The sequence below is a fragment of the Pleurodeles waltl genome, chromosome 11, assembly GCF_031143425.1.
Source record: "Pleurodeles waltl isolate 20211129_DDA chromosome 11, aPleWal1.hap1.20221129, whole genome shotgun sequence".
Lineage (NCBI taxonomy): Eukaryota > Metazoa > Chordata > Amphibia > Caudata > Salamandridae > Pleurodeles > Pleurodeles waltl.
In genome coordinates, this window is record NC_090450.1 from 829,929,743 (window position 1) to 829,952,970 (window position 23,228).

Below are 23,228 nucleotides of genomic sequence, written 5' to 3' on the forward strand. Positions count from 1 at the left end.
GTCTATAGTTGGCAGAGGTATGCACCCTGTCCAAGTAGGGACCACAATCCTAGTCAGGGTAAGTCACAAGAAAATCCAAATTATCCTGTGCTCACCCTCTGGTAACTTAGCATAGAGCAGGCAGGCTTAACTTAGAAGGCAATGTGTAAAGTATTTCTTCAAGAACTCATACAGTAACACAGTGAAAACACCACAAAAGACCAGTTTAGGTAAATAGTTAATATTTATCTGAATAAAATAAGGTTGAAATGTCAAAAATCCAATGTATACAAGCCAAGATATGATTTTTTTAAAAGATGAAATCCAAAAAAAACACTTAGATGCGTAATGGCTCCAACATGGGGCTATCACGACTTTGTTGACGGAGTTGTTTCCAGTAGTCCGATGGCACTGCCGACCGGTCACGGAGCTGCACGAACCCCCAGGCACAGTACCTTTGAAAACTAAGAAACAAAGACATTGCACTGAGTTGGGGAGGTGATGCGTCACTGGAGCCGGTGCGGCATCAGTCCCTTACGGCGTTCGGGTAGGTAAGGCGTTGGTTCCATCTGGTTACAAGGGAGTTGAAGTGGCATTAGTGGTGAGGCGTCAGTTCCTTGTGACTCGATCAAGACGTGATGTGTCGACTTTGCAGTATGGAGATCACTCCGTATTCAGCGAGGACCGCGGAGCAGGCAGCGTTGGACAGGCGCTGGAGTCACTGAAGTCTTTGAAGCTGCTAGAAGATAGTAGATGAAGTCTTTGTCGGCCCTGAGACTTCAAAACAGGAGGCAAGGTCAATCCAAGCCCATGGAGAGCACTTGTGGGGAAGGCAGAGTCTTTCCACTAGAGTCAGTGGCCCGCAGGCAGAACGGCAACTAACAGGACAGCAGTCCCTCTCAGCAAAGTCCTGCGAGTCGAGGTGTAGATGAAGTGTCTGATTTGGTGGGGTCAGAGACCAAGTATAAATATGCCCAAAAGTGCCTTTGATGTGGGGGAAACTTCAGAGAGTGGCTTTAAAGTTCCCCTTTCAGCCAAGTCCTGTCTGCCAGGATCCCTATGGGGGTTTTTCAGTCCTTTGTGTGAGGGCAGACCTTTGAAGTGTAAGAGAGAGAGCTTCTCCACCCTTCCTGCCCAGGGAGACCCATTCAGTATGCAGATGAATGCACATGTGACTGATTGTCCTGTGTTTATGGTTGTCTGGGTAGAATGCACAAGGGGACCTGTCAACCAACACAGACATGGATTGGAGACAAGCTGTAAGTCACAGGTGGCAGTAAGTGCAGAGAAATGCCCACTTTCTAAAAGTGGCATTTCTAAAATAGTAATATTTAATCCAACCTCACCAGTAAGCAGGATTTTCTATTACTGTTCTGGCCATACTAAATATGACAGGGCTACTCCTTCCAGATCAGAATCTAGCACTTACAAGCATGTCAGGGCAGTTTGAATGCTGGTTTATGACTGGAGCAGGCCTCCCAGTAGTGGGCCCCTACCAGGAAATGTAAAACTCAGTACATTTCCTGCCTTTTACTTAAATAGCACCCTGCCCTACGGGTTACATAGGAGCTGCTTTAGAGGTGACTTATATGTAGATAAAAGGGGAGTTTAAGGCTTGGCAAGTAGTTTTAAATGCCAAGTCGAAATGGCAGTGAAACTGCACATGCAGGCCTTGCAATGGCAGGCCTGAGACATGGTTAGGGGGCTGCTTACGTGGGTAGCACAATCAGTGCTGCAGGTCCACTAGTAGTATTTATTTTACGGCCCTGGGCACATGTACTGCACTTGACTAGGGACTTAGAGGTAAATTAAATATGCCAGTTGGGTAGGAAACAATGTTACCATGTTTAGGGGAGAGAGCACATGCACTTTAGCACTGGTCAGCAGTGGTAATGTGTGTAGAGTCCTAAAATCAGCAAAAACAGGGTCAGTAAAATGGAGGGAGTCAGGCAAAAAATTGGGAGATGTTCACCCTAAGGCTGTCAGGTCTAAAAACCAGTTACATACCATGTTTATATAGACAGCAGCAATTAACCCTGCACAAGACCAACAAAAAACACAGACCCCAGCAAAAAAGCCAGGTTTGCTAGATGCCACTGACACTCTTCAGGCGCCGGATAACAAAGGATGTCAAATACATATTGCAATTCCTTTAGCAGGGACAAAATCTATTTTCTACCACAACTGGGAGGCAATCACATAGAAAGATTTGTAGATGTTACCTAGTACCCCAGTCACACACAGGGGTTTATTCAATATTCTATGACACCTTCTCCTCTCAAAACAAAATGCACGCATCTTCTTTTGTTGAAGGCAGACATTTAATCCATTCTACAGAAAAACCCCATAAAGATGGTCCAAAAATAATAATGACGTGGGATTTTTCTACAAATAGTTCCTGATGAAAAAGAAGGCTGTAAAAGAATGGAGAGCCATCCTGGATGTACACCAACACAGTCCGTAGTTAAAGAAACAAGCATGGTCACATTTCAGGAAGTAATGTCCCTACTAATGAGAAATACATTTCACACTTGGATTCTCAAGGATGCATATTTCCATACCCATCCACAAGCAATATTGCAAATGTCTTTGATTTTAGGTAGCTGTCTGCCACTATCATATTTGAGTATGTCCCTTTGGCCTCTGATCAGCCCCACACATTTTCACCAAAGTATGGCTCTGGAGGCTGCCCACCTTCGAAATTAGTCCATCAGATGTACCCTTACCTGGATGAGTGGATGATCAAATGTTCATCTAGAACATCTACCACACCCAATAGATGCATATATAGATCTCTTCAAGTCCTTAGGTCTTCAAGTAAATGAAAACAGGTCGTTCCTGACACCATCAAGAAAAGGTCACTTTCTAGGAGACAGATTAGCTACCAGGACCATATAAGCATTTCCTTCTACAGGGAGACTTTTTGTATACTCATCATAGGCAAAGCGGATAGTGCCTTAAACAGGCAACAGTATGCCTCCTCAAAATACTGCTAGAAATGATGCCCTCCTGTATAGTGCTAATACCATTTTCAAATTTCATATGAGACTTAGGCACAAAGAGTTGGTCAATCAATGGGCTCAGACATCAGGGTCATTCAAAGACAAAATAGTGGTGACTTCAAACAAAAACAGCTCTTCCCTAATGGACAGCTCAAGGCAACCTGGGATCAGGTCTTACGTTCTTTTAATCAAAAAGTCACCTGATTGTATCCACCAATGCCTCAATGGAAAGTTGGGGGGGTGACATCTTCAAGAGTTGTCAGCAAGAGGACCCTGGACGCCCCAGGAGAGATCCCTGCATATACATTTACTGGAGCTCAGAGCAGTCAGAAGGGCTCCCCATTCTTTCCTTCCATACATATCTAACTTAAAGTCTTTGGTCCAAACAGGTACCACCACCATCACCATGTTCTACATACAGAAACAAACGGGAACACTCTGCCAGATCCAGGCAATTGAAGTCCAAAAGCTAGCGCATTGGGTGATTCCCAAAAGTCACGCTTACAGCAGAACATCTTCCTGGTATTGACAATGAACAGATACCATACTAAATAAAGTATTTCAACACTGGAGCAAACCTAATATGGATCTCTTTGCAAAGAAGCACCACAAGAAATGCTGTTTTTATACAAGCAGGCACCCACACACAAATTCATGTGAGCATGCTCCTTTAATAGGCTGGAAAATGATGTATGTGTTTTATAAAACGCCTTTCCACCAATTTTCCTGACACCCAACTTAATAACAAAAATTAACGGTGGAACACTGCACACTGGTTCTCATAGCTCTGTACTAGCAGAGGAAATATTGGTTCTTGAATGTAATGCAGCTGGCACAGGATTGATCAGTTCTACTGAAACTGACAAGACGTCCTATCCAGGAGCAAAGGTAACATACTTAATCTCAAAAAGTGGCCTTAGTCCTGAGCACCATGAATTTGGATATTTACACGTTTAACAAAAACGCAAAGAATCCTTAGCGCAAGCCAAGGCTCAGTCAACAAATAAAACACATGCTGTTAACTGGAAAGGTTCTGTATGTGGTGTAATACTAAAGAATTATTTTCTTTTCATATTCAAGCCCATCAAATACTGGATTACCTTTTGCATTTGGCAAACCCAGTCCTTAAATGTGCATTCATCAGAGTTCATTTGGAAGTTATCTCCTGCTTCAAATGTACACCAAATGAAACAACCTGTTTGGTTACAAGAATTGTTAAAGAGTTCCTGAAAGGTTTTTTCAAAATGTCCCCACAGTCTTGAACTCCTCCACGAACCAGGAAACTAGAGTTTTATTGCAGCTGTCACCTCCATTTGAACCCATTCATAAAGCCACCTTAAAGTTCCTGTGTTGGAAAATTGCATTTCTTCTGGAAATAACTTCAGCAAAACTGATTGGTGGGATCCAGACATTCACTTTCAAGGAACCCTTCAATCAATTCTCGAAGGACAGAGTCAGTCATTCTAAGAACCAATCCAAAATGTATTGCAGATATACCAAGCGAGTTTCATTTGAATAACCAGTTACCTTAAAAAAACTGTTTTTGTCAAAATCCAACAACTCCAGCTGAAAGCACTCTTCACTTGCTGGTTGTGAAAAGATGCTTGAAGTTTTATTTGAACAAACCCGTAATGGTCCAGTGGGTCAAACATTTGCCAAAGATATGCTACCCCTATTCTGCTTTATCCGCAGTGGTTGCGGTAGTGTATTATTGAATTCAGTATTAGGCCCCGAGTACAAAGTCATATTATTTTCAAAACATCATGACAACACAGAAGTATCAGTGCAGACTGCGCACAGTGCAGCTAGGGCTCAGTGCAAAAGTATATATGTACATATATAGAGCTGAATACCAGAAGGTATCCACAGTGAGTGCAGCGTCAATAAGAAAGTATTAGTATTTGAGAACTGATGAAAGTATAGCCCTGTGTGTATGTCGACATTTTGACCCAAAGAGAACTAATTCATGGGTCTCATCAGGACAGTTCCAGCTGACTGATATCCTTCAGCAAAAGTAATAATTGCCATGAATGCAAAACCATGGATTCAATCATGCAAGTTGTCGTGAAAAAGAAGGCTCCGTTCAGATGATAACGCACCTTGGGGCACAAGCTAATTCTGTGTCTGGTACACACAATGCTTGCAACTGCAGCCTTGGCTGCAGCGTTACAGACTTCCTCAGTTGTGGTTGCAAGTCTTGTGATTACCCCCAATCTGCCCCCCATTGGGCGTAAAAAAGGCCACTACATGCTAGGGACATTGTTTTAGGAAAAAAAAAAAAAAGAAAGGGATTGGCGTGAGCTATCTGCACATAGTGTTGTGCCCCCACCCCAAATGGGGCAGCAGTCTTTCTGCTCCTCCCTGGAGCTAGATTGAGATTTACCCCAAATTTGCCCTCTGAGATGAGCACAAAATCTACTAGACACCAAGGATTTCCAAATGGTGGCAAAAAAACGGGGGTGGACTGTCTGGCATTAAGGCATTGCCTCACTCTTAAAGGGATAACCGGGTCTTTCTTCCCACCCCGGGGTGGGTATGTAGGAAGTTTGCCTTGATTAGGATATTAGGATTTTTCTTTGGGGGTAGCAATCCCTGGTATTTGGTTATGCCCCACTCCCGTAGGAGCAATAGAGTCTTTCTGTGCCCCCACCCCAACCCCCAGCCAGATTGGAATTTTGCCTTGCTTCAGGGTTTGCCCATAATTCAATCGTCATGAAGGTAAAAAGCCTGCTAGACACAAGGGGCCAGATGTATGAAAGCTTTTTGCATTCGCAAACGGTGCAAATGCCCGTTTGCGAATGCAAAAAGCCATTTCAGAATGTATTAGAGGCATTCTGAAAGCAATTTTAAGGAATCGCTAAAATAGCGATTCCTTAAAACTGCGACCCTGTTTAGAGAGTCGCAAATTGCGACTCTCTAAATAAGAAATCGCAAATAAAGATTCCTTATTTGTGATTTCTAAAGCACATGTAAGAAGCAATTCATTAATGCGAATTGGGCATTTAGGAATCGCTATTACCACCAAGTTGAACCTGGTGGTAACCATGTGCAAATTTTAAAAATGCATTTTAAGTGCATTTTTAAAATTTACATGTAAAGCACACATGCCCTTTTGGCATGTGTGCACCTTACATGTTGTAAAAAATATATTTTGGGGTGCAGCAGAGGGGGCCATAGGCCCCGAGCACCCTGGGGTTTTGCTTTTCCGAAATTGCGATTTCCGGTTAAGAAATCGCAATTTTGGAAATGCAAAAAATCCGCAGATATGGGCCTACAGGCCCATAGGTGCGAATGGGGCCAGTATCGCAATTTGCAATTCGGTAATAGCATTTGCGATTTTTAAGAAATCGCTATTACCGAATCGCAAATGTGATACATTGCATTTTGCGATTCAAAAATAGCGATTTCTTAAAAATCGCTATTTCCGACTCGCAAAATGCCTTCTTGGTACATCTGGACCTAGATTTTAGAGTGAGGCAAAAGAAGGCAGTGAGTGTCTGACCCTGACATTTCAAAATAGTGCCAAAAAAAAAGGCCCACCATGGCATTGGACATGCCTCTACCCCAGGGTGGGCAATTTGGTCTTTGTGTCCCCCAGGGGCCGTATTGGAAATTTGCCCGGATTAGGGGTTTTCTTTGCCCTTAATCTTCTGTTGATTTGGAGTAAGCCCTCTAAATACAAAACAAAGTTTCCAAAAAGAACAGGTGATGGGTCGTGTCCACTCAGGCATCAGGCTAGGTCCATACCCCAAAACGACCCCAACAGTCTTTCTACTCTATCCACCTCCCTCTTGCTCCCCAAATGGGGTGGTGGGATCGATTGGAGGTTTACCACAATTCTGGCCGGTGGAAGAGGGGGCCATAAAAAGCCTGCTGGACATCAGGGATATATATTTTTTGTTTTAGGACAAAGAAGTATGTGATTCGGCTGAGCCACCCTGGTGTTGCACCTTTGCCCCTTCTTTGCGTTTTGGCTTTCCCCTACTTCTAAAGACTCAACAGTATTTGCAGGGCATCCCCATCCCCAAGAGAACAAGAAAAAAATTGGATTTTGTTGGACTTTTTGTCTTCCTCCTGGTTTTTCTGACCTCTCGCTGTTGGCTCTAGGACTCTGAGCACTTTATCACTGCTGACCAGTGCTAAAGTGCAGGTGCTCTCCCATCTAAAGTTGGTATGATTGGCTTATACCTAATTGGCATATTTAATTTACCTATAAGTCCCTTGTACAGTGGTATCTCTATACCCAGGGCCTGTCAATTAAATACTACTAGTGGGCCTGCAGCGCTGCTTGCGCCAGCCACTGAAGTAGACTTTCAAACCTGTCTCAGGCCTGCTAGCACAGGGCCTGTGTGCGCAGTTTTCTGCCACAGGGACCTGGCATCTAAATTTACTTGCCAGGCCCAGAACTCCCCTTTTACTACATGTAAGTCACCCCTAAGGTACGCCATAGCTAGCCCTATGGGCAGGGTGCCATGTTTGTAGAAAGGCAGGACATGTGCCATATTGCATGGCCTGTCATAGTAGTGACAAACAGCCTAACTTGGTGTCTCACTGCTGTGAATGCTGCCTTCTCATAGGATTGCATTAGAAATGCCCTTCCTTATGTGTAAGGGGTATTGTCTGATTTATGAGGGGTAGCGTAGGCGTGTTTGGTATGGTTGTGATGGTGATAATAAATACTGCTTACTGGTGTGGGTGTATTTTTTATTACTATCACAGAAATGCCACTTCTAGAAAGTGCGCATTTATCTATACTTATGACTCTGGTGTTTTGCAGCTTGACTCCAATCCACGTCTGGGCAGAGTGACAGTTGGGGCTTTGTGCATACTTTTCAGACAGCCTGTACACAGGGAGGGTGGAGGTGTCACAGAGGTGCATCTGCATACTGAATAGTCTTCCTGGGCTGAGAGAAGGGAGAGGCGGGGCACACCTGCATTTGTAAAGACTGTGCCCTGGCCTCACACAATAGGGTTGTTAACCCCCCACTGTTGTTAGGAGCCTGTGCTGAAAGGAGAGAAGGGGCACTCCCAGAACCAGTTGTAACTGGCTGGAACCTCCTCTCCCTACCATTGTAAAACACTGTAAGAACTGACTATAAGTACAGAGGAATTTTCCCCACAATTTGGAGACTCTTGGAATCATCTTGGAACTGGACACCAAAGGCTGAAAGGACTCACCAGGAACCGCCATGGACTGCTGCTGATGTGCTGACCTGCGACCTGCCTGGTCACTGTGAAGTACTTGACACTTGCTGCCTTTCCCTTGTGCTGGCCTGTAGCAGGGCCCTCCACCTGAGGACCTTGTCTTAAGATTCTGCTCCCCAGGGGCAGGGTGCTGTGGCCCCTGACCCCTGCATCCATTTCTTCACGAGGGGTGCTTCTCCGTGGTTGCGGCTGCCATAGCGCTGATTGCAGCGCACTTATGGAGCCTTGGGAGCTTGTAGACTCCTTGCTGCATTGTGCCCCTTTAAATAAGATCACCGCAGCAGCCCGGGAAGCTGGAAGAAAACTCGCGCACCTTATCGGGTGCAGGCGAGTGTCTGCTCGGGCCCCAGGAGGGGTCCAATCTTCTTGTGGCTTCACGGCAGGACCAGGGGAAGGCGCGGGGAGAGCCCCCTTTCCCCTGGACTCTGCGTTAGTAGCAGGATGCTCCTTTTCTGCTATTAGGTAAAACGGGCATTATTGTGGGCCCCCCCCTTGGTGGAAGGGCCAGTGGAGGCCCGGGGAGGCCCCCAGAGATCGCAGGTCCCGGGAGGGGCTTGTCATTAAACCGGAGGGGGTGCGTGGTGCCCCCCTCCTGCCCTAAGTTGTTTTTGCTGGCTTTGGCCCCCCCTCGTGAGGGCCGGTTGAGGCCCAGGGGGGCCCCCAGTAATTATGGTCCCCAGAGGGGCCTGTCTATAAAAGAGAGGAGGTGCATGTCGCCCTCCTCTGACCCCAGAGTATAAGGGAGGCCCCTGTTTTGCGCATAGGAGCGCCGGGGGCCCCATTGTTCGCCTTCTAGGCACTGGAGGTGCCTTCATCCAACCAGGACCTGTTTAAAGGACCAATATAGTTGCAATCCAAAGTTCTTTCTACAGACTTTTGTTTGATTCATATATTACCTACCTGCGTTTAATGTTTTTACATATGTGTATGCAAATGTTCCTTTTATGGACATGCTTGCTAATATGTTTTTCTAACTTGCCATATGTTTTCTAATGTTCCTACTGTGGGCATTTTATGATATTCTTATGACAAGTGCTGTGATGTAATAACGTGTTTTCCTGACTACTGCTTATGTTGCAGAATACTGAGTAACCTGTGTGTTATGTGTGACTACTGCTAGGTTGCAGAGTAACTAATGTGTAACCTTCTGACAATTGCTAAGGTAGCAGGATAGTACTGATATGTGATGTTTGGTCTGATAATTGCCTTGTGTACAATACAGTATATTTTCATATAATCTGGTGTTGTGTTTCCTTAGTGGTGGGGATATTGCATCACGTGTGTTGTGTGTGTTGTGCAAACGCTTTACACATTGCCTCCAGGTTAAGCCTGACTGCTCGTGCCAAGCTACCAAGAGGGTGAGCAGGGATTATCTTGGACGTGTAACTCCCTTGCCCTGACTAGAGTGGGTAAGTTCTGCCTGGCTGAGGTGCATACCCTAGCCAACCAGAAACCCCATTTCTTACAGATTTTTATTGACCCTTGTCCTGATAAAAGATCTATCCCTCTTGTATAGCTGGATCGAATACTTGATACAGGAATGGATCAAATCAGGAACAATGCAAGTTTTATCAGGACAGTGTTGTAAAGCTGGTGAGTAGGAATTTTGTGGATCCCAGCAGATTCCAAAAGTTTCCATCAGAAATGTAAGGTAAATGTGTGACTTTAGGCAAAGTTTGAGGTTTGCAGGGCATTGTGGGTAAGAAAATGTGTTGCTATCAACTCATTGCACCCCACTCGCATCTCCCCATGGTGTCTAGTTTTCAAAAGCGCCTCAATTTAGTGGGTTTCCATGGTTGTCAGGTGAACCCAAGCCCAAATAATTGGGCTCAGCTGACAACCAGGAAAACTGTCAGATTAGGTAATTTTTTACCAGAATTGTTGATGTTCCCACGTTGAGTTTTGAGGCGTGCCGTGGCTGATATACCCACTCACAGAAGTGGGGTTGCGCTTTCATTAGGACAAGTGTGTATGGTTGGATTGTTTTGGATCACTTCCCCTTCCGGAACTTTTTCTCAAAGTAATTTGAGAAATGTGAGGTTTGCAAGGCCTTATTGGCAAGAAAATATTGTAGGTGTGGAGCTTAGCTGTTGGCAAAGATGGCCACATCAGGCCGGAGCTCCTGTGTCCCAAGAGTTGCTGGAGTTGGTTTTGACGTCCACCAGGGGCCCTCCGCCTACATCCTATAGTGCCCCAGCCTCCCTCTGCAAATAGGCACCCAACACTACCCTCAGCAGCCTCATTCTTCCTGTTCAGCTGGCTCAGTGATCCTGAGCAGCCCCACTGATTGCAGATGGGGTGCAAGAGTGTCCTTCCTCTTGCTGCGGGGTGGCCAAGCCCATCTCCGGCCTGCCAGCACCTGGACACCAGCATAGCATACCACCTGAAGGGAGCCACCTGCCGCCCATCTCCCTGTGTGTGCTGACCCCCCCCAAAACCTTCTAGATGCTTTACTCTGCTCCAGTGGCCTTTTCCAGACCCCCGTGGGGATTGTAGTGCCTGGCCTGCCTCAGGGCTTATACCTGGAGGACCAGCATAGGAGCAGGGCCACCCCTACCCCCCTTAACATACCACACAGCCACCTTTCTGTCTTCTGGTGCCCCTGACCCTGGGGGCCCTACTTCTGGTGTCCTTCTATCAACCCTGGGCCCGGTCACCTCACCATCTGGATCCACTGCCCTGTCTGCAGTGTCTCTCACTGTCAGGGGCCTCCCACCTTCCACGCTCCCCACCTCCTGCATACAGCGGGGCTTCACCAGCACAATTGTGGTTCTATAGTGCAACAACACCATCATCGTGGTGCCTGGGCCCCCTTGACACCTTGGGATGGCCCAGTTGCCAGCATTCAATGGAGGATTCCCTATATGGACTGTTGGGACTGGCTGCCTGTCCCCCCCCCCACTCTTTTCCATCCCTTTCTTTATCTTGGCCTGAGCCCCCATTCAATATCTTCAGCCTGTCGCCTACTGCTCTCAGCCTCACTGGGTCAGACACGCAACCTTTTGCTGTCGGGAGTGGAGGCCCTAAGCTAGGTACAGAGGGTTAGCACCTGCCTCTTACCCCTTCTGTTACCTTTATATACGTGTGTGCTGACCATCGGGAATAGTTTCTCTTCCATTTCTTTCAGACCCAGAGGCCTGTAGACACTAGATAGCCCTACTGGCCCTCGCTCTGTGCCTGGCTCACCCACAGAGGGCTCCTCCTCTTCCTTGTACTTGGCCTGTTTAAGGGCTGTTGACTTGGGTCCCCTCAAACTTCATCCCCTCTGTTCCACACGTGGCTCCTGCTACCCATGGCCTCCAGGATGGCGCCCACCAACTGCTTTTTACTGTGGCCGTAGCTCAGCACAGTACCCCCCACACCTGCCCCGCCAACGCGCCTGGATGCCCCAATGGATCATATGCTGCAGGAGATCACAGCAGTCTGCCACAAGCTGGAACTCATGGATGCCAAGATCACAACCTCAACACAGACACGAAATCCATCAGGCCGGTACTAGGGGTATTCCAGCATTGGCTGGATGGAGTGGAGAACTGCATCGCCGCGCTGAAGTTGCTGATGATGTTGGCTAAGGACCAGGAGTCTGAGCTCTTGCGTCTCCACCACAAGGTCACAAACAGGGAGGACATGGACCAGAGTGGCATTGTCCATTTTTTCAGCTTTCCAGAGGAGGTGGAAGAGGTCAATGCAGGGTGCTTCCTCTGTGACATCCTTCCATGCCTTATGGGCCTGTCCTTCTCCCCCCCTCGAGATACAGTGGGGCTATCGCATTCAGACACAATTGCCCTTTGACTTTGGTAAGCCTTATCTGCTCATGGCATTCTTTCTCTCATACCTGGCAAATACTGACTGAGGCTCACAATTATGGCCCCCACCACTGCAACATTTTACAGGAGACCAACGATCAGAGGCAGTCTTTTCCGGCCCTGCACCTGACTGTGCACAAATGGGACATCAAATTTGGTCTATTGGAGCCTGCTCACCTGTGAATCACTGTGGGTGGCACCTCCTAGAACCTTCTAGACTCCAAGGAACCGCGGATGACCCCTCGCTTTCCTGCTACATGGACTGGCTGAGTATATCTTGTTACGTTTGGATTCTTTGTCACCACGTGTGCGTGCCCTTGTTGTTTCTCTGCCCTGCTTGTTCATGCTTGACGGCTGTGTACTGTTGGAGTGGGGTGCTTTGTGGTGGTGCATCTTGGATGAAGGGGGGGGGGAGTTCCATGACGGTGCTTGTTGCTTTTGCTGCTGTTAATGATGCCACCTTATGATGTTCTTTGCTGTTTACTGCCATGTAGCAGGTTAATCCACTTTTGCACCATGGCAGGGGAGATTACTGGGATGTCCTTTCCACCGCACAACCCTAGTTCCCCCCACCCTAGTTATGCGCCCACTGTGCCCGCTCTGCCACTCCTCTCATCAACCCCTTTCCTCACCCTAATGGCCTGCGGGGTGCCTCAGTATCTCCTGAGTTTTTGTTTTTTTTGCTCCCATCAGCCCCCACATCCACCCCTCCGCCCCCATCCCCGGACATAGCACCCTGCCTGTTCTGGACTTCAGCCCCAGTTGAGTATACAAGACCTGGTGGGTCCATCGGTTCTCCACTTCCTCATATACAGTGAGGTTTGGTTTCTCTACCTGACCATCCTTTTTAGGTCGAGTTTGGCAGCGCACAGCGCTGTCTGCAAGACATGTTGTATTGAATATGGGCTTTTAACCATGCCCACTCTTATCATTCGTTCTTTTCTGTGCTTGTCTTAAATGCTTCATTTTTATTGGTGCATTTTGCCAAATGTCCCTCCTTTTGCGTGCCAAGTTCCCACTCAGGTGATATTTCACTAAGAGAACATTTTTGTTGCCCATCACACGACGTCAGCCTTCCTCCTTCCTTCTGTTACAGCATGTGATGGCCCCTCCTCCTGTCTGGTTTCAGTTTTGCCTTCTATATCTGGCAGTCTGCTGCTAGACTGGTACTCGTACTGAGGTTATCTCTTCCGGTAAGAAAAAACATAGGAGGTTTTTCGTTGCTAGGAAGATATCAGTATGTTTTTCTAAACTGATGCTAAGTCAGGGATGTAATTATGTGCAATAGGATTTCTGTTCTAATGGTAGCAAAAAGAATAGATGTTTCCTGTTCAATCTGAAATTAAATAACCTGATCAATGAAGGTGCGATTTTAATTATACCAAGGGCATAAAGCAATTGCATGCAGTATTTTTCAGTAATGCAAATAAATTGAGAATATCCTTAGAGCATGTCACCAGAGGAAATGCTGAATTACAGTTCTTGCAGATGTGACCCGCTGGCTTTACCTGAATGGAAAGGACGAGTGATGTTATGTTACATATTTATCTACAGATTTTCTGTTTTTATATAGCGTGTACAAAGCCTAAAAGCACAAAAACGCTGAGCCGAATGTAAAACACAGGAAGTGCATGAATACAGCTGAGACTGCTGATATTGGAGTAAACAGCATTGGTTATGCAGTTGGGAGACATGAGGAATCTGTGGCTCAAGACACGACATCTGCTGCCAAATTCTAAGTTCACGCTTATCTCTGTTCACAAGGAAGTTGTTTTTATTTCTTGCCACAATGACTTCTCTGGCTAACATACTGGGAAATATATGTTACTTCCAACATTGCTGTCCCTACACATCCAGGGCTTTGGTTAATCCAGCATTCCCTTGCCAGTGACCTCTAACATGCAACAAATTCTAGCATGGTGCATGCGTGCAGCTCAATTCCATAGCAGTACGTTTGCCGCTGGCATGTAAACAGAGTGAGATTTACAAATAGTACTAAAGTGGTCTTATAATACGTTTGCTGTCATACTGACAGTTAGGATTTCAGGTGCTACTATGTGACCTAATTGTGAGACAGGGTTGACCAATTTATGTGGCAAGAAAAGTCCAGTTATAAATTTACAACGCCATTATCTCTAACTCAACTAAATGACCTCTTTTTGGGGAGCCCATGCCCCGTCCTTACTCTGGCAACTTCTTCCCCTCTCCCTCTGCGTTACCTGTCTTTCCTCCACCCTTACTGTCTTTCCCCCACCCTTACCGTCTTTCTTCCCTTTTACCCCAGCTTCACCTCCTTCTTCTCTCCTCACCCCTTCGGCTTGCCCTGCTGCACCCCCCCCAATAGTCTGGTTCACTTATTTGCCTTTATACACTGCTCATCCAGTGCGCTGACGGTCCAGTCCATGGCCTTACTCATGTCAAGCAGAAGATCGTCCTGGCGTATCTGAGTGCACAGCAGTCTGATATTGCTTTGTTGCAGGAGACTCATCTCACTTACCGAAAGCCTGATAAACTCTGACACACCTTGGTTGGCAGGGTTATCCACAGAATCCACCCCAAATGACTGTCTCCTGGGAATGCCTCCCACCACGCAAAAGCGAGGGGGGCTATCTTGTTGTGCTGCCTCAGGACAGAGTTATTTGTGCGGGTTCGATATACAGCCCTTTTAAGCCCAAGGCGACTTTCCTCCTCTGCCTCAGCCGTGTCCTTGCCAACCTGGGTTCCGCACCTATCATGTTTGGAGGCAACTGGATCTTGGCTGTGGATGCTGTCCTCAACTGCATCAGCCCGAATGATCGGGCAGCTAATACTGACAGGGTCATATTGTGTGATGTCCGGGAGAGTAATGGTCTTATTGATATCTGGTGCCTTCTCACCCAATCTATAAGTCCAACTCCTTCTTGTCCCCAGTCCATGGCACCCAATATGGCTGTATTTCTTCCTATTCTCGCACTCCCTCACCCTGCTAGTGTCAGACTGCTAGTGACAGGCAGACTCTCGCTCGGATCACACTACGGTCAGCCTTCAGCTGGATTGGAGTCTGACCCGGCTGTTCAGGAAGACATGGCGGTTCAATGTTCCTCACAATTGGTAGTCAGAGCAGAAGCAGCACCCTCCACTCCCCTGTCTAGATGTATCTTAACGACAACAAAGGCTTGGTGGAATCCGCAGGGATATTGTGTGCAGCAGCAAAGGCCACAATTAGGGGGCAGCTGATGTGTGATGCGCACTGTCCATACTAAATGGAGGGTGGCTCAACAGGCTTCCATGGAAACGGGCATTGGTAATTTTACATGGTTGTATACTGCCCATCTTGAAGGTGCAAATGGAGCTGAATGACCTTTTCACCTCCAGGGCAGAATACGTGATTCACAAACCCTGCTATGAGCAGGATGAGAATGCCTGCAGGTTGCTGGTGGCTTAACTTTTCCAGTGGGAGGTGGAGGTTTCCAGCCCGGTGATCAGATACCAGAAGCTTCGTACCCACCCCCCCCCCACAGGGGATAGCAGATACCATTGCCGAAGTACTGTGGTCGCCTCCACAACACGCAGGTGCCCTCAAATGAGCAGTACATTGCACAATTCTTTGAGACAGTCAGTCCTCTGCAACTGAATGACGGGAGGCAATCCCTCTTTTTGGGGGCGATCACAAAGTAGGAAATTGTGAAGGTGGTTTCTGCCGCCCAAACAGAAAAAGGCTGCTGGTGAGGATGGCTTTCTGGCGGACGTCTATACATAGACCTCTGCTGAAGTGGCAGCGTTCAAGGAGGCGGAGGAGCACGGTGGTCTGGGGCCAATCTTTAGTAAAACCCTCATAATGGTGCTCCCAAAGCCAGGCAAAGACCTGTTGTCCTGTGATAGTTACCACCCCATTTCGCTTCTCAGCGGCAATAGTAAGGTTTGGGCTGGTGTTCAAGTGGCCTGGCTTACGAAGGTTCTCCCCACATTGATACATCATACGCAGGTTGGCTTTGACTGGGTCGAACCTCCCATAATCACTTGAGGACTCGGCTCAGGTCCTGTGGCTGGCTAATGATCTGTCGGATGAGCCAGAGACCCTATCCTTGTACATTGAGAAAGCGTTTAACCGCATCGAAAGGGGCTACCTTTTTGTGGCCCTCCATGAGTTTGGTTTAGAGGGACAATTTAATTTTATGGGTCCAGTGGCTCTATGACAGCACAATAGCGCAGATGAACTGTGGAGGATACTTGTCCACCTCCTTCCTGATTCGGTGGAGGACGCATCAGGCGTGCCCGCTTTCTCCACTCCTTTTTCTGCTTGCCCAATAACCTCTTGCTGTGGCCATTTATCAGTCTATGGAGATAATGGGCATCCTCACACTGTGTGTGGGGGGGGAGTAATGCCCTTCCTCCATCTTTTGGTTTGTAGATGACTTCCTGCTGATGTCCGGGGATCTTCCTAGATTGCTCCCGGTTCTTCTCACCCTTGTGGACTGGTTTGCCCAAGTCACTGGTTACAAGATCAGTTGGGGGAAGAGCGAGGTGACCATCCGGTCCACCAGGGCGATCGCCGTTCAGGACTACCAATTAAGCTGGACACCGCCCCGTCTCAAATACCTGGGCATCCTTGTTCGTGCAGGGTTGGCGCACATGATGAGGGACAACATTGACCCTCTCTTGGAGCGGACAGATTTTGCAAAATCAACGCACCTTAATCTTGTGCTCTAGGGCTGAGTTCAGGCTGCTAAGATGGTCACCCTTCTGCAGTTCATGTATGAGCTAGGCCTGCTGCCGCTCTTGCTCCTGCACTCCCTGTTCCAGGCCACGAGTAGTAAACCATAAACTTGTGGCCTACAGGAAGTGTGGGGTGTCTGGGCTTTTCCTCGGTGGAGCTCTACTGCCTGGTGCTCCACCTGTGTCAGTTGGCGTTCTCGCAATAGGGGTGCTGCCCACCCCCCTCCCTTGGGCCCTGATTAAATGGAGCTTGACAAACAGCCCCTCTGGCATCCAACCGCTGTATGCCTATGGTGCTCTTCGGGCTTCTTCAGACAATCCTCTGCTTTGGGCATCGGCTTCTGTCTGAAAGGGGGACCAAGGTTTCTTTTCAGTGGAACCCTGTCTGCATGTGGAGGCCCCCTCTAGTGAAATGCCACGATTCGCGTTGCGGGTGTTCCACCCAACTAGCCACTTTGGCGGCGGGTTCCCTTATGTGCTCTTAGATCCTTGAGAATGGCTCTCAAGTCATTTGCGGCCCTACAAGCAGGATTCCATCCCCCCGACCCAGCCCTGATGGTACTCGCGCGTAAATCTGGAGTCGCTGCCATCTCAGATTGTCACCTACCTACAAGTTTATGGCCGTTTCCTCAGAGTGATGTTCGCCCATATGATACAGCACCAGTCTTTGCTTCCCCAATCGCAGCACCTGCACATCCCCTGGCAGATGAAGCTGTATGTTGAGTACAAGGAGAATTGGGTGGGACTCCTTGACAACCTGGACCACGGGGTGCAGGAATCTTGGTTGAGGTTCTACCTATTCAAGACTGTGCAGGACTAAAACTGCATATAAACCTCATATGTACTTGCAACCAGAAGGATCTTACGTATGCAACGGTATCTTGCATTTGTAAATTGTCCATTGTGACAAAAATAGATGAAAACGTTGTCAACAATGGCTGTTTTTAACCTACTCATGTTCATTATTTTTATTTCAGTGCCCTAGTTTCTTTTGGAAAACCTTGTGGGATCTGCACATATGACCCCTTGCAGAATGGGTTGAAACTACAAATGTTAAGAAAAATGGATTACCATTTTAGAAAATTGGAAAGATTATGGAGGTAATTTTCTGGATGGTAATCATGGGATAGCAAACCTTTCATTAATGCCATTTAAAAAAAACAAAAATAGCTATTAAATGGCTCTGTTCCAGGTACCTTCAAGGGGAATCTACAAACTATGCACCTTTAGAATCCCCATGAAGTTTGGAAAAACCGATGAAAATGTGGTGTGCATAACGTTTGTGGGAAAAAGTTATGAAGGTTTAAGTACAAGCTACCCCAAACATCCAGAAAATGGCCAATCCATAGCAGTCAAAAGGTTAAAGTGAGTTTCCTAAATGCACAGGCATACAACTTGTCAGTAACGAGTTCTGACTCAATGCCGACTGTGAGGATGGTTTCATTATACAGCTATGCTTTGAACCGGCTATTTACTGACAATTAAGATGGTTGTTGCTAAACTTTTAGACCTCTGGGAAGTGAAACACTGCACGTTGGATAAATGCCTAAAAAAGTGACTCAATAACTATATTGACCACGCTATACTAATGTTTTATGTGGCGATTATTAGCTAGTTACAAGTGGGCCAATGAGTAGCGTCAGGCAGAGCGCTTTGCTACAAATTTTACACAAGCTGTGGGAAAGGTACCCTGTGTATCCACAAAAACATACCGGTTGTTGGTTTGAGAAAATGCAGATGAAATAAGGCTTCATATAAGCACTTTCTTGAATGACCAGAGAATGTAGAGGTGAAATAAGAAATCAATCAATCAGTTGGTATTTGTAGAACGAGCTGTGACCCCAAAGGCACTCTGAGTGTTTTGGTGCTATGTCTCCGTCAAAAAAGCCAGGTCTTGAGCTTTTTCCTGAACTCTGTCAGGGAGGGTGCTGTTTGAAGGAGTAGGGAGTTCCAGATCTTGGTGGCGATGTAGGAGAACAACCTGCCTCCAGTGTGGCTGTGGTGGAGCCAGGGTGTGTGTGTTAGGGTGAGTGAGGCAGAACACAGGTGTCTTCCGAGCAGGTGGAAGTTCAGATGGTGTTTGATGTAAGATGGTCCTTGTTTGTGTAGTGGTTTGTAGGCATGCATGAGGATCTTGAACTGACATCTCTTCTGGATGGGGAGCCAGTGGAGGTCTCGGAGGTGGGTGGTTGATTAGAGTCCATTTGGGGAGGTCCCAGATGAGCCTGGCTGCGGTGTTCTGTATGGTCTGAAGTCTTTTGAGAAGTTGGTTGGATAGTCCAGTGTAGAGAGCTTTGAGTGGTCAAGGCGACTGGAGACGAGGGCCTTTGTAATGGTCTTTCTGGTGTTGATGGAGATCCATCTAAAGATTTTGCGGAGCATGTGGAGGCAACTGTGTTTATTTGTTGTTTCATTATCAGTTGGCTGCCGAGGATGATGCTGAGGTTGCGCATGGTCTCTTGATGTGGGCATAGGTCAGAATTCTGCTTTCCACTAGCCGTGGTCGCATATGGAGGAGTTCTTACAGAAGATTAGTACTTCTGTTGTGCTGGAGTTAAGCTTGAGGCAGCTGTCTCTTATCCCTTTGTTTATGTCTGTCATGATGCTGCGGAGGTTGGTTTTGGTGTTGGTTGGGTCCTTAGTGAGGGAGAGGATGAGTTCAGTATTTTCTGTGTAGGAGATTGTTGAGGCTGTGGGATCTGAAAACGTTGGTGAGAGGGTCATGTAAATGTTGGACAGGGTGGGGCTGAGAGAGGATCCTTTGGGTACACTGCTGGTGATGTCCTTGTGTGCAGAGAAGAGAGGCAGTCAGATGCTTCATCCTGAGAGAAAAGATGTGATCCACTTAAGGACATTTTGCTGTATGCCGATGGTGTGGAGTATGTTGATGAGGGTGTTTGTGGGAGACGGTGTCAAACGCAGTTGAGAGGTCAAGGAGGATCAGGGACACTTTCTCCATGGTTGAGGAGAGCTCTGATGTTGTCTGTGGCAGCGATTAGCCCAGTCTCAGTGCTGTTTGGGCACAGAATCCAGATTGCGATGAGTCGAGAAGTTGATTGAGCTTCAGGTATTCGGTAAGTTGTTTGTTGATGACTTTCTTGAGTACTTTGGCTGGGAAAGAGAATAGGGAGATCGGACAGTAGTTTTTGAGATTGTTGGGGTTTTTCAGTAGGGATCTGACCTCTGCTTGTTTCCATTCATCCAGGAAGGCTGCTGTGGAGATGGTGTTGAGGATGTTGGTGAGTTCTCTGCTGATAGGATTGCGCCGAGGTTGAAGAGGTATTGATTGCAGAGGGCAGTGGGTGCCCTGGAGTGGATAGATGACATGGCGGTCAGGGTGGTCTGCACAGTAAGTGGTCAGCGGGTGGTGAGGGTCTGTTAGATGCTTTCTGGTTGTTTGCAGTTATCGAGACCGGGGCTGGAGTGTTGGGGGTCAAAGTTGTTATAGATTGTGGTTATGTTGTGGAAGTTGCCAAGAGGGAGTCACAGAGTTCCTGGGAGGGTTGGATGGAGTTCTCTGTGGAAGGATTGCCGAAATCTTTGACAATCTTGAGTAGTTCTTTTGTGTGGTTTGCTGCGGAGTTGATGCAGTTAGTGATGGCTGCTCTCTTGGCTTCCTCGATTTTCCTGTGATACTCGCTGAGGGCTACCTTGTAGGTGGCTCTGTAGGAGTGGTCCTTAGAGGCTCGCCAGCGCTTCTCCAGTTGGTAGCAGCTGCGCTTGGTGGTTCTGAGCTTCGGGTATACCACCTGGCTAGTTTCGAAGTTTTATTGAGTTTGGCTGGTTTCAGTGGGGCAACTTCGTCGGTGCAGTTAGTGACCCAGGTGGAGAAGTTCTGGATGGCCTGGTTGAGATCTGCTGAGTTTTTGGGTTGTGAAGTGCTGACTGGACTGGGTCCATTGTGTCTTGGTAATGTTTCCCCAGCTTCGTTGGGTGGTCCTGTGAGGCATGGTGAATGCGTGTTGGTGTCTGCCTGAGAAGATAAAGTGGACGATAGCGTGGTCAGTCCAGGTGAGCTCTGGGGTGTGGGCAAAATTCAGTCTGTCGCTGGAGGTGAAGATGGTGTTTAGTGTGTGTGTCTGCTTTAGTGTGTGGGTGTGGTGACAAGTTGGAGGAGGCCGATGTTGATGAGGGTCTCTAGGATGGTGGCAGTGTTGGTGTTGTTGGGGTCGTTAATGTGGAAGTTGAGATTGCCGAGGAGGATGTAGTGCTGCAAATCTATGGCCACGGTTTAATGAGGTTGGGGATGATGTTGCAGAAGGCTGGTCGGGGTCCCGGTGGTCTGTAAATGATAATACCTCTTATTGTAGTCTTGGAGTCTGTATGGATGTCGAAATTGAGGTGCTATATGAGGGATGTGGTGTCGTCATTGGTGATAGTGCATCAGATGGTTTCCTTGAAGATTATGGCAATGCCTCCGTCGTGTTTGTGCAATCTCTGTGTATCATCTTGTAGCCAATGGGTGTGGCGGTGGCAATGTCTGGGTTTTCGGTGGGGCTGAGCCATGTTTCGTTGATAAAGGCAATGTCAGGGGCTAGAGTGGTGATGGTGTCCCAGATTTCTATGGATTGTTTGTAGAGGGAATAGACATTGAGCAGGATGCACTGGAGAGGTTTTCGGGATGTGTATAGGCTCACTCCTGCAGGATCTGGTGCAGGCAGGTGGGGTTGTGTGGCAGGCGAAGCAGCTGTGGTGACAGGTGAAGGGTCTTTTGGTTGAGCATGGGGGGAGGGCCTTGTTACGGCATCCAGGGTCTATGGCCAGGAGAGGTCCTTGGCAGTGTAGCAGTAGATGGTGGGAGGGCCAGGGGTCCTGGCACTGGGCATGGTCCAGGCACGGATGGGCACCAACAGGCTTGCTTTGGCGCAGTAACCTCCATAAGTAGTTCTGGAGGTTTCCGGGCAGGTTAAAAAAAAAAAAAAAAAAGGCAGGAAAGAGTGGGAAACAGCAACTGGAGTGCACTAAATTACAAATAGCGTAAAAGCCAATAAATCGGTAAAAATGCCAAAAACAGGCAAGCAAATGCCAATGAAAAAGCCACCTGGGCAGAAGAGACCTTGTGTACTTCTGCATTAGGTGGACAGTGGGCGAGCAGCAGGCTTGAGCTGGGGTCTCAAAGACTGGGAGCACAGTCCTGGTACTGAGGATCCAGGTGGTAGCAGCGTAGAGATTAGAGGTCAATAATAATAAAACTTCTTCACAATATGTCATGTTGGAGAAAGCATTTGAAGCTAATTTCCCATAGCGTATTGACTGTCTTAGACGTTTTGTACAGTCATTTATTTTTTTACCAACACCTTTTAGGCATCACTTACTATATTGATCATTGGCTCAGTCCATGGTTCAGGTCTCTCATTTGGTCTTCTTTTGCACTCCTTGACCTTACGCTGCATTCTTAATAGCTTAACATTTCTAAACCAGTAATTTCAATGATAGTTCATTTAATGGTGTCGCAATTTATGCAGTCCTTACATGTCCATAACTGATAGTTGTAAAGTAGCAACTTGGGACCTACTTGCATTTTTGCAAACAAAATTGTGTCTCATTTGAGGGACTGAAGTTAGACTCATTTGAAAAAGCTCATTGATACTAGTAAAACACAGTACCCAACCATGCTGTTTATGTTTTAAAATATATAACATTTAACAAAGAACTTATATTTGTATGTTTTAACTCCTAACTGATTGCAGTTGTATTAAACTTTAGGGATTGTGTTGTAATTTTATGAATGCACTGCACTGTGGGTGTTTGAAGGCCTTCTTATTTGCCATTGTTTCTAGTGCTCTGTCATATTTGTTTTTCAAATTCTCGAAGCATATCAGCGGTGAGCATCACCAGATTCCAGGAACATATGTTTATTACACATGTCTGTTTTAATGTTAGTGTGAACAGGTAAGAACTCTCAACCACCAAACCAAGGTGAATCAGTACATTGCTCGTGATCTGAATACAAATATTTGCTTGACTGTGTTCACACTCCATGTGTTTGAAAATGTTTCCTTTTAAGATTTTAAAGCTTGTCATGGCATTGCAAAGGAGTATTTTAAATAATACACAAGGAACTGCATGCAAATATTGGTAGTACTACTACTACAACATAATACAAAGTAGACAAAGGCTTGGGAAGCTGTCAGAACAAAGGTAATACTTTTTATGGCTTTTTATAGCTCTTGGCTTCAATCTATATTTTTGTTCCTTTTACATGAGCTGTTGTCAAGATATGTTGAAAGTAAGTGGTATTGGGCAGTATACTGTAGTTTCACATGTTAAATGTGTCTATTCCTTTTGATTTAAATAATGTATTATTTCATCCTATGGCTCACATTCAAAATTACTTATAATGTCCATTAGGTACATTATTGGAATTCCCAGTAAAGCAATGGAAGCAGACTATAAATGTCTTGTGGCAATTCCTCCAAATCACTGTGAATACTTTTATACTTTTTGACACAAAGCAGAGGGTCCGTTTTGAATGTATCTGCAAAATCTACAAACAAATTAACATCTCGCAAAAGTGTTAAATATTTACTTGGAAGTAATT

The 23,228-nt window shown here is 46.7% G+C and overlaps 1 protein-coding gene across 1 annotated transcript in view; it reads left to right on the forward strand.

The window, feature by feature from the left end:
• PITPNB (phosphatidylinositol transfer protein beta) overlaps positions 1-23,228 on the forward strand; it is a 348,647-nt gene that overhangs the window by 324,505 nt on the left and 914 nt on the right. The window lies entirely within an intron of this gene.